Raw genomic sequence first — 12,678 nt, 5'->3', positions numbered from 1 at the left:
CCAGTAAAATGCACAGAAATTCACTCTTGCCTTTAAGAACATTTGAAAACTGTTTTTTAAAAAAAAACAGGGCAGAGCCTAAATTCTGAAACCAAATGTAGAAGTCAGATTTGGTGGTTCACACTGACCATGAGGAATTTCCTATGCAGTGGGATGGGAAGGAATAGGGTGGCTAGGGATGGTTTTTCTTGTTGGCTTTTAGGTCTCACTGATTTTCATCTTCCACATCCTGCAAAAATTCTTTATTCTACTGTTCACCATCACCCTGCATGTCTGAATTCAATAGTGTCAGATTATCACATAACAACTGCATGATGTGTAGAGTCCTTACAGCTTTCTTCACTCAGCATATCCAGTTCTGCAGTTGCATCGAGAGTTGATTTTGCCAACCTGCAGGCATGCTCAGGGAAATTAAGAATTTCATAGTAGGAAAAAAAGAAGCATATTCACAGATATAGAGAACAAACCAGTGGTTACCAGTGGGGGGGGGGTGGGGGTTGGGGGAGTGGGAGGTACAAACTACTGAGTGTAAGATAGGCAAAGGATGTATTATACAACACGGTGAATAGAGCCAACATTTTGTAATGACTGTAAATGGAAAGTAATCTTTAAAATTTGTATAAAAAGAAAAGAAGTTCATAGTAAAATACAGTAAAATTGAGAGCAAGACCTAAGTAAACGGGATGTGTTGGTGGAAGTTCTGTCATTGCAATATCATTAGCAGCTTTAAAGCTACTAGGCTGTTCTTTGCAGCCTCCTTCCTGTGGCAAATTCAGCCAGATACCTGTGATAGTCCCTTTTCATTTTATAATAGAAAACCTTAGACTCGCCAGTGTTAGCTGCTGGAATGAGGTGTTTGTCTGGTATATCCAAACTGTAACAACAGATTAACCTTAGCTCAATCTCGACCATTTGCCAATATTCCTAAATCATTTTCAGTTTGTTTACTCCTTCTTAGTTTCTTCTTTCTGTTTACTGCTGCTGATTATTCTCCAGGAGACTCTTCTAGCTTCAATCACAATTTTATATACAACAGATAGAAACTACTTTCTTCATTAATTCCATCCTATCATTCAGCCTCCTTGGCCAGCTTCCTTGTGTATACCAGATTCTCCTGATCATGCATAGTGCAGCAGCTACAGTGGGGCCTGTGCAACAGATGGAAGTGGATAGGATCTCTCTCTCTCAGCCTCCTGCTCTGCATCCAGGCAGCCCAATTATCTCTTTTATTAGCGAGGAAACTCTTTCTTAGAACACTCCAGCAAAATTCTCCTTACATCTCTTCACTTCAACAAGGCCATATTACTACACTCTAGCTATAAGGGAGACTGGGGAAGTGATTTTCTGCATTTCCATGCTCTATAATCAAAGATGGGACTCTGACAGCAAGTAAGCAGTAAAAGGGGATTGGCTAATGGGTAGGCGACTCAAAGTGTCTACTATAGTCATTTACCAAGGGAAAAAAGTGATTGAGCTATTCTTAGATTTTCAACATCACCAGATGCCAAATATAGAAATAATGTCAGATGAATTTTTATAAATGATATATATACATATGTATACATATATATACATATACATGTAAAATATACATATACATACACAATATACATATATGTACATAAAACTACACAAATCATAAAGGTATATAATTTAATGAATTTTCACACAATGAATATACTTAATGAAATCTGCATCCAGATCTTAATTGTGACTAATCTACTGAAAAGCCTCTTGAAGATATTATTTAATCTCTCTCGTGTTTTTCACTTTTAGTATTTTCATTTGATCCTTTTGTATAATTTCTATCTCTCTGCCAAAATCTTCTATCTGTTCATTTATGTCATCTGTCTTTTCCAGTGTAGTATGAACTGGCAAACTATAACCAACAACCTGTTTTCGTAAATAAAATCTTATCAGGACACAGCCATGCTCTTTGGTTTATGTGTTGTCTACGGCTGGTTTGTGCTACAATGGCAGAATCCAAAAGTTGTGACAGAGACCATATGACCTGCAGGGCCCAAAATATTTACTATATGGCCCTTTACAGAAAAAAAGTTTGCTAACTCTTGAACTAGAGCATTTAATATGTTAATCATAGCTATTTTAAATTTCTTATCTTTGGTTCCAATATCTTCATCATATTTGCATCTTGTTTTGTTGATTGCTTTGTCTTTGATAGTGTGTTTTTCCTTACTTTTTTGGGTATGTTGTTGGTGTTTTTGTTGAAGACCAGGCATCTTGTGTCAAACAGTACTTATGCCTTAAAGTGAGCATACCTATTTCTTTTTCAAGGCCTTTAATTGAGCTGAGTTTGAGTTTTGTTATAGTGTACCTTCAGTGTGGCAATCTCCAAATTCCTCTAGTGTTACCTTCTGCTTAGGATGGGGCTGCTAAGGATTAGAGGTTTTTCCAATGTTTGTTCCACTCTCAGGTTTATAGTTTCCATTTGAACTTGTACCTCAGACACAGCATCTCTCCTATTCCAGCCTCTGTACTAACATAAGATTTCTGTTACTAGTTACTCAACACTGAGGAGAATGAGTTTGGGGTAGGGGAACATTTTAGTCCATCCTCAGTCTTAAGTAGGTGCTTTATCCCTAGATTTTGGAGATGAGTCTTTTCACTGATCCTATCTTTTCTGCCAGTATCAGGTTATAATTTGGGCCTAGGATGTTTTCTTACCTCTATTACAAAGGGTAGGTTTTTTGGTTTTTATTTTCTGTTCCATTTCCTGAGACACAATGGGTCTTCAACTGTGGCATGAGGATCACAGGGTTTGGTGTCCTTCTTTTCTTGGCTTAAGGCTTTTGTTCCATAGGGAAGATAGAAAAGAAGATCCAGGTAGGGCTTCATGCCTTCCCTCAACAGCTACTGTTCAATTTCTCCAAGCCCACACCCAGAAGTTGAAATAAATTTTAATGTATCCTAATATGGAATTTTTCCCTATGAGGACAAATCACATTGGAACAGTTAATGGTAACTTTGTCCCCAAATAAATTACTCATTCCCTTGTGAAGAGAAAAGGGGTACAGTTAACATTTTTGAATTGTTTAATATTAATATTATGAAAACAACACACAAAATGGTTACATTTTCAGTTTGAAGGGGCAAACAATAAAAATGATTTTCCCTCCTACTCCCAAATTCCAAAAGCAGAAGTAACCACCATTGATATGCACACATACATGCAATGCATGCATCCTTTCTGTACTCATTACAGACACATCACCTAGTACTATATGACAGAAATTGGCATTGAATGAGCCATTTGTGCATTCCTCTATTTTAAGAAAGTTTGTTTATACTATTACTTCATGTATACAAATTATGCATATGTTTGAACTCAATTGTCAAAATTAGCTATCATGTCCTATAGAAACTTTAAAATCTTTCATTCTTTTTTATTTCATTTTTATCATTTTCCTTACACCAGTCTTCCATGTCCTTAACTGTGTTTTCAGCTATATCTATTATTGTTTGCTACTTTTTATCTAGCTTTCATTTTAGTAATACTTTATTTTTTTCTTTTTCTTCCTGTTCTCTATCAGCTCACAGCTTAAGTCTTTTTAAAAAAAAATAATTTCCTTTTAGAACCCTTAAATAATTCCTTTGAGACCATATTTCAAATAAACTGATTTTTAAATTGATATAATAGTTTTTTTGTTTGATATGTTCTATATATGTCTGTTAGAAATACTGTATGATCAATATTGATTCTTCTAATCCAAGAACACGGTATATCTTTCCATCTATTTGTGTGATCTTCAATTTCTTTCACCAGTATCTTATAGTTTTCAGAGTACAGGTATTTTGCCTCCTTAGGTAGGTTTATTCCTAGGTATTTTATCCTTTTTGATATGATGGTAAATGGGATTGTGTCCTTAATTTCTCTTTCTGATCTTTCATTGTTAGTGTATAGCGATGTAACAGATTTCTGTACAGTTTCATGTCCTTTGCAAACAGCTACAGTTTTACTTCCTCTTTTTCTATATTGTTAAAATGACTATACTACCTAAGGCAATCTACAGATTCAGTGCAATCCCTATCAAATTGCCAATGGCATTTTTCACAGAACTAGAACAAAACATTTTTTAATTTGTATGAAAACACAAAGACCCCAAATAGCCAAAACAATCTTGAGAAAGAAAAATGGAGCTGGAGAAATCAGGCTCCCTGGCTTCAGACTATACTACAAAGCTACAGTCATCAAAACAGTATGGTACTGGCACAAAAACAGAAATATAGATCAATGGAACAGGATAGAAAGCCCAGAAATAAACCCATACACCTATGGTCAATTAATCTATGACAAAGGAGGTAAAAATATACAATGGAGAAAAGACAGTCTTCTCAATTAGTGGTGCTGGGAAAACTGGACAGCTACATGTAAAAGAAGGAAATTAGAACATTCTCTAACACCATATACAAAAATAAACTCAAAATGAATGAAAGACCTAAATGTAATACCAGATACTATAAAACTCCCAGAGGAAAACATAGGCAAAACACTCTTTGACATAAATCAAAGCAATATCTTTTTGGATCTGTCTCCTAGAGTAATGGAACTAAAAACAAAATAAACACTGCAATAAACCATAATGGAAAAGAATTATATATATATATATATATATATATATATATATATATATATATATATATATATATCTGAATCACTTAGCTATACAGTAGAAATCAACATGACATTGTAAATCAACTATACTCAATAAATTAAAAAAAAATAAACAAATGGGACCTAATGAAACTTAAATGCTTTTGCATAGCAAAGGAAACTATAAACAAAACAAAAAGACAACCTACAGAATGGGAGAAAATATTTGCAAATGATGCAACAGACAAGGGATTAATTTCCAAAATATGCAAACAACTCATACACCTCAATATCAAAAAACAAACAAACAATCCAATCAAAAAATGGGCAGAAGACCTAAATAGACATTTCTCCGAAGAAGACATACAGATGACCAACGGGCACATGAAAAGATGCTCAACATTGCTAATTATTAGAGAAATGGAAATCAAAACTACAGTGAAGTATTACCTCACTCCAGTAAGAACAGCCATCACCAAAAAGTCTAAAAATAGGAGGAGAAACCAAGATAGCAGAGTAGAAGGACGTGCTCTCACTCCCTCTTGCGAGAACACCAGAATCACAAGTAGCTGCTGGACAATCATCGACAGGAAGACACTGGAACTCACCAAAAAAGATACCCCACATTCAAAGACAAAGGAGAAGCCACAATGAGACGGTAGGAGGGGCGCAATCACAGTATAATCAAATCCCATAACTGGTGAGTGGGTGACTCACAGACTGGCGAACACTTATACCACAGAAGTCCACCCACTACAGTGAAGGTTCTGAGCCCCATGTCAGGCTTCCCAACCTGGGGGTCCGGCAATGGGAGGAGGAATTCCTAGAGAATCAGACTTTGAAGGCTAGTGGGAATTGATTGCAGGATTTTGACAGGACTAGGGGAAATAGAGACTCCACTCTTGGAGGGCACACACAAAGTAGTATGCACATTGGGACCCAGGAGAAGGAGCAGTGACCCCAGGGGAGACTGAACCAGACCTACCTGCTAATGTTGGAGGGTCTCCTGCAGAGGCGGGGGGGGGGCGGTCTGTGGCTCACTGCTGGGACAAGGACACTGGCAGCAGAAGTTCTGGGAAGTACTCCTTGGTGTGAGCCCTCCCAGAGTCTGTCATTAGCCCCAGCAAAGTGCCCAGGTAGGCTCCAGTGTTGGGTTGCCTCAGGCCAAACAACCAACAGGGAGGGAACCCAGCCCCACCCATCAACAGTCAAGTGGATTAAAGTTTTACTGAGCTCTGCCCACCAGAGCAACAGTCAGCTCTACCCACCAGCAGTCCCTCCCATCAAGCCTCTTAGACAGTCTCATCCACCAGAGGGCAGACAGCAGAAGCAAGAAGAACTACAATCCTGCAGCCTGTGGAAAAAAAAACCCACATTCACAAAAAGATAGACAAGACGAAAAGGCAGAGGGCTATATACCACATGAAGGAACAAGATAAAACCCCAGAAAAACAACTAAATGAAGTGGAGATAGGCAACCTTCCAGAAAAAGAATTCAGAATAATGATAGTGAAGAAGATCCAGGACCTGGGAAAAAGAATGGAGGCAAAGATCAAGAAGATGCAAGAAATGTTTAACAAAGACCTAGAAGAATTAAAGAACAAACAAACAGAGATGAACAATAAAATAACTGAAGTGAAAACTACACTAGAAGGAATCAATAGTAGAATAACTGAGGCAGAAGAACGGATAAGTGACCTGGAAGACAGAATGGTGGAATTCACTGCTGTGGAACAAACTAAAGAAAAAAGGATGAAGAGAAATGAAGACAGCCTAAGAGACCTCTGGGACAACATTAAATGCAACAACATTTGCATTACAGGGGTCCCAGAAGGAGAAGAGAGAGAGAAAGGACCAGAGAAAATATTTGAAGAGATTATAGTCGACAGCTTCCCAAACATGGGAAAGGAAATAGCCAGCCATGTCCAGGAAGCACAGTGAGTCCCATACAGGATAAACCCAAGGAGAAACACTCCGAGATACATAGTAATCAAATTGGCAAAAATTAAAGACAAAGAAAAATTATTGAAAGCAGCAAGGGAAAAACGACAAATAACATACAAGGGAACTCCCATAAGGTTAACAGCTGATTTCTCAGCAGAAACTCTACAAGCCAGAAGGGAGTGGCATGATATACTTAAAGTGATGAAAGGGAAGAGCCTACTACCAAGATTACTCTATCCAGCAAGGATCTCATTCAGATTCGATGGAGAAATCAAAAGCTTTACACACAAGCAAAAGCTAAGAAAATTCAGCACCACCAAACCAGCTCTACAACAAATGCTAAAGGAACTTCTCTAAGTGGGAAAAACAAGAGGAGAAAAGGACCTACAAAAACAATCCCAAAAGAATTAAGAAAATGGTCATAGGAACATACATATCGATAATTACCTTAAACGTGAATGGATTAAATGCTCCAACCAAAAGACACAGGCTTGCTGAATGGATACAAAAACAAGACCCATATATATGCTGTCTACAAGAGACCCACTTCAGACCTAGGGACATATACAGACTGAAAGTGAGGGGATGGAAAAAGACATTCCATGCAAATGGAAATCAAAAGAAAGCTGGAGTAGCTATACTCATATCAGATAAAATAGACTTTAAAATAAAGAATGTTACAAGAGACAAAGAAGGACACTACATAATGATCAAGGGATCAATCCAAGAAGAAGATATAACAATTATAAATATATATGCACCCAAAATAGGAGCACCTCAATACATAAGGCAACTACTAACAACTATAAAAGAGGAAATTGACAGTAACACAATAATAGTGGGGGACTTTAACACCTCACTTACACCAATGGACAGATCATCCAAAATGAAAATAAATAAGGAAACAGAAGCTTTAAATGACAAAACAGATCAAGTAGGTTTAATTGATATTTATAGGACATTCCATCCAAAAACAGCAGATTACGCTTTCTTCTCAAGTGTGCACGGAACATTATCCAGGATAGATCACATCTTGGATCACAAATCAAGCCTCAGTAAATTTAAGAAAACTGAAATCATATCAAGCATCTTTTCTGACCACAACGCTATGAGATTAAAAATGAATTACAGGGAAAAAAATGTAAACAACACAAACACATGGAGGCTAAACAATATGTTACTAAACAACCAAGAGATCACTGAAGAAATCAAAGAGGAAATCAAAAAATACCTACAGACAAATGACAATGAAAACACGATGATCCAAAACCTATAGGATGCAGCAAAAGCAGTTCTAAGAGGGAAGTTTATAGCTATACAAGCCTACCTGAAGAAACAAGAAAAATCTCAAGTAAACAATCTAACCTTACACCTAAAGGAACTAGAGAAAGAAGAACAAAAAAAACCCAAAGTTAGCAGAAGGAAAGAAATCATAAAGGTCAGAGCAGAAATACATGAAATAGAAACAAAGAAAACAATAGCAAAGATCAATAAAACTAAAAGCTGTTTCTTTGAGAAGGTAAACAAAATTGATAAACCTTTAGCCAGACTCATCAAGAAAAAGAGGGAGAGGACTCAAATCAATAAAATTAGAAATGAAAAAGGAGAATTTACAACAGAAACCGCAGAAATACAAAGCATCCTAAGAGACTACTACAAGCACCTCTAGGCCAATAAAATGGACAACCTGGAAGAAATGGACAAATTCTTAGAAAGGTATAACCTTCCAAGACTGAACCAGGAAGAAACAGAAAATAGGAACAGACCAATCACAAGTAATGAAATTGAAAGTGTGATTAAAAATCTTCCAACAAACAAAAGTCCAGGACCAGATGGCTTCACAGGTGAATTCTATCAAACATTTAGAGAAGAGCTAACACCCATCCTTCTCAAACTCTTCCAAAAAACTGCAGAGGAAGGAACACTCCCAAACGCATTCTATGAGGCCACCATCACCCTGATACCAAAACCAGACAAAGATACTACAAAAAATGAAAATTACAGACCAATATCACTGATGAATATAGATGCAAAAATCCTCAACAGAATACTAGCAAACAGAATCCAACAACACATTAAAAGGATCATACACCACGATCAAGTGGGATTTATCCCAGGGATGCAAAGATTCTTCAATATATGCAAATAAATCAATGTGATACACCATATTAACAACTTGAAGAATAAAAACCATATGATCATCTCAATAGATGCAGAAAAAGCTTTTGACAAAATTCAACACCCATTTATGATAAAAACTCTCCAGAAAGTGGGCATAGAGGGAACCTACCTCAACATAATAAAGACCATATATGACAAACCCATAGCAAACATCATTGTCAATGGTGAAAAACTGAAAGTATTTCCTCTAAGATCAGGAACAAGACAAGGATGTCCACTCTCACCACTATTATTCAACATAGCTTTGGAAGTCCTAGCCATGGCAATCAGAGAAGAAAAAGAAATAAAAGGAATACAAATTGGAAAAGAAGAAGTAAAACTGTCACTGTTTGCAGATGACATGACACTATACATAGAGAATCCTAAAACTGCCACCAGAAAACTACTAGAGCTAATCAATGAATTTGGTAAAGTTGCAGGATACAAAATTAATGCACAGAAATCTCTGGCATTCCTATACACTAATGATGAAAAATCTGAAAGAGAAATTATGGAAACACTCCCATTTACCAGTGCAACAAAAAGAATAAAATACCTAGGAAAAAACCTACTAGGGAGACAAAAGACCTGTATGAAGAAAACTATAAGACACTGACGAAAGAAATTAAAGATGATACCAACAGATGGAGAGATATACCATGTTCTTGGATTGGAAGAATCAATATTGTGAAAATGACTATACTACCCAAAGCAATCTACAGATTCAATGCAATCCCTATCAAATTACCAATGGCATTTTTTTATGGAACTAGAACAAATCATCTTAAAATTTGTATGGAGACACAAAAGACCCCGAATAGCCAAAGCAGTCTTGAGGGAAAAAAACGGAGCTGGAGGAATCAGACTCCCTGACTTCAGACTATACTACAAAGCTACAGTAATTAAGACAATATGGTACTGGCACAAAAACAGAAATATAGATCAATGGAACAAGATAGAAAGCCCAGAGATAAACCCAGGCACCTATGGTCAACTAATCTATGACAAAGGAGGCAAAGATATACAATGGAGAAAAGACAGTCTCTTCAATAAGTGGTGCTGGGAAAACTGGACAGCTACATTTAAAATAATGAAATTAGAACACTCCCTAACACCATACACAAAAATAAACTCAAAATGGTTTCAAGACCAAAATGTAAGACCGGACACTATAAAACTCTTAGAGGAAAACATAGGAGGAACACTCTTTGACATAAATCACAGTGAGATCTTTTTTGATCCACCTCCTAGAGTAATGGAAATAAAAACAAAAATAAACAAATGGGACCTAATGAAACTTAAAAGCTTTTGCACAGAAAAGGAAACCATAAACAAGACGAAAAGACAACTCTCAGAATGGGAGAAAATAATTGCAAACGAATCAACTGACAAAGGATTAATCTCCAAAATTTACAAGCAGCTCATGCAGCTCAATATTAAAGAAACAAAAAACCCAATCCACAAATGGGCAGAAGACCTAAATAGACATTTCTCCAAAGAAGACATACCGATGGCCAAGAAGCACATGAAAAGCTGGTCAGCATCACTAATTATTAGAGAAATGCAAATGAAAACTACAGTGAGGTATCACCTCACACCAGTTAGAATGGGCATCATCAGAAAATCTACAAACAACAAATGCTGGAGAGGGTGTGGAGAAAAGGGAACCCTCTTGCACTGTTGGTGGGAATGTAAATTGACACAGCCACTATGGAGAACAGTATGGAGGTTCTTTAAAAAACTAAAAATAGAATTATCATATGATCCAGCAATCCCACTACTGGGCATATACCCAGAGAAAACCATAATTCAAAAAGACACATGCACCCCAATGTTCATTGCAGCACTATTTACAATAGCCAGGTCATGGAAGCAACCTAAATGCCCATCAACAGACGAATGGATAAAGAAGCTGTGGTACATATATACAATGGAATATTACTCAGCCATAAAAAGGAACGGAATTGAGTCATTTGTTGAGACGTGGACAGATCTAGAGACTGTCATACTGAGTGAAGTAAGTAGAAAGAAAAACAAATATTGTATATTAACGCATGTATGTGGAACCTAGAAAAGTGGTACAGATGAGCTGGTTTGCAGGGCAGAAGTTGAGACACAGATGTAGAGAACAGACGCATGAACACCAAGGGCAGGAAACCGCTGTGGGGTGGGGATGGTGGTGTGCTGAATTGGGCAATTGGGATTGACATGTATATACTGATGTGTATAAAATTTATGACTAATAAGAACCTGCAATATAAACAAACAAACAAACAAAACAACTAATACGAAACTTTCTTTGGGTTATTTGTATGGAAATATGTTAATATAAATATTTCAGACATTACATGAAATTTCTAAAGATCTTATATGTTCTGGTATAATGTTATAAGTCATAATTCTAGTTATTACTTTAAAATGTATATCTCAGAAATAACTAAATTTCCTTGTCAATTGCATTATTATGAACTTTCATCAAATCTTTAACTGTGGTCATTTTTAAGTCTTTTGTCATTTACAGACAGTTCTGGGTGTTCTCTGATGCTTTTGCAAATGTGTTCCTATAAAAGGGTTTCATCTTCAAGGAATTCATGGAAAAGACTGACAAGTACAGGTTTCTGGTAACTGACTATACTGCTGAACTGAATGAATAAGCATTTTCAGAACTCTAATGGAAAACTGATGAACTCATAAAAGTGCTAACAAAAGATCAAGATGAAAAAGAAAAATAATTACACGGGACTGAGTGAACTGATGAGGATGATTATAATTTTTGTGACTTTCTGTTTGAATAAAAAAAAAATCCCACAAGTACTCAGAGGCAAAAAATATACAAATCAATTTTCACTGCAAAGTAAAGGAGCTGTTACAGTGGAGGATTACTGGACTGAATGTCAATATTATGACATAGTATGAGTGTGTTTCGTGTTTGGTAATTGCAATCATTGTTGCTTTTGTTGTGGTCATCCATTTAAAAAAAAGTCTAAAATTAATAACTGCTGGAGAAGGTATGGAGAAAAAGCACCCCTCCTACTCTGTTGGTGGGAATGTAAATTGTTACAGCCACTATGGAGAACAGTATGGAGGTTCCTTAAAAAACTAAAAATAGGGTTACCATATGATCCTGCAATCCCATTCCTGGGCATATATCTGGAGAAAACCATAATTCGAAAAGATACATACACCCCAATGTGCTTTGTGGTACTATTTACAATAGCCAAGACATGGAAGCAACCTAAAATGTCCATCAACAGATGAATGGATAAAGAAGATGTGGTATATGTATACAATGAAATATTACTCAGCCATTAAAAAAAGAATGAAATAATGCCATTTGCAGTAGCATGGATGGCCTAGAAATTATCATACTAAGTGAAGTAAGCCAGACAGAGAAAGACAAATATCATATGATATTGTTTATATGTGGAAAGGGGGGAGGGATAAATTAGGAATTTGGGATCAACATATACACACTACTGTATATAAAATAGATAACCAGCAAGGACATACTTTATAGCACAGGGAACTATGTCCAATATTTTATAATAATCAAAAGGGAATAGAATCTGAAAAAGAATATATATATGCATATGTCTATATATATAATTGAATCACTGTGCTGTACACCTGAAACTAACACAACACTGTAAATCAATTATACTTCAATTTTAAAAAAAAGAAATACTATATGATCCAGCAATTCCACTTCTGCGTATATACTCCAAAAAATTGAAAACAGGCACTCAAACATATTGTATGCTCATGTTTATAGCAGCATTATTTGTAACAGCCAAAAGGTGGAAGCACCCCAAGTGCCCATTGGTGAATGAATGAATAAATAAAAGGTGGTATATACATAAAATGGAATAATATTAGCTTTGAAAAGGACCAAAATTCTGACACATGCTACGATATGACTGAACCTTGAAGACATTATGCTAAGTAAAATAAGCCAGACACAA

The 12,678-nt window shown here is 36.2% G+C and overlaps 1 pseudogene; it reads right to left on the bottom strand.

The window, feature by feature from the left end:
- Window positions 1-205: 205 nt before the first annotated feature.
- Window positions 206-1,126, bottom strand: LOC103013649 (14-3-3 protein epsilon-like; annotated as a pseudogene).
- Between the last annotated feature and the right edge of the window lie 11,552 nt (window positions 1,127-12,678).

The sequence above is a fragment of the Balaenoptera acutorostrata genome, chromosome X (assembly GCF_949987535.1).
Source record: "Balaenoptera acutorostrata chromosome X, mBalAcu1.1, whole genome shotgun sequence".
In the NCBI taxonomy this organism is placed as follows: domain Eukaryota; kingdom Metazoa; phylum Chordata; class Mammalia; order Artiodactyla; family Balaenopteridae; genus Balaenoptera; species Balaenoptera acutorostrata.
The sequence above is the reverse complement of the archived record's forward strand: the minus strand, read 5'-3'. Positions and strand labels throughout refer to the sequence as shown.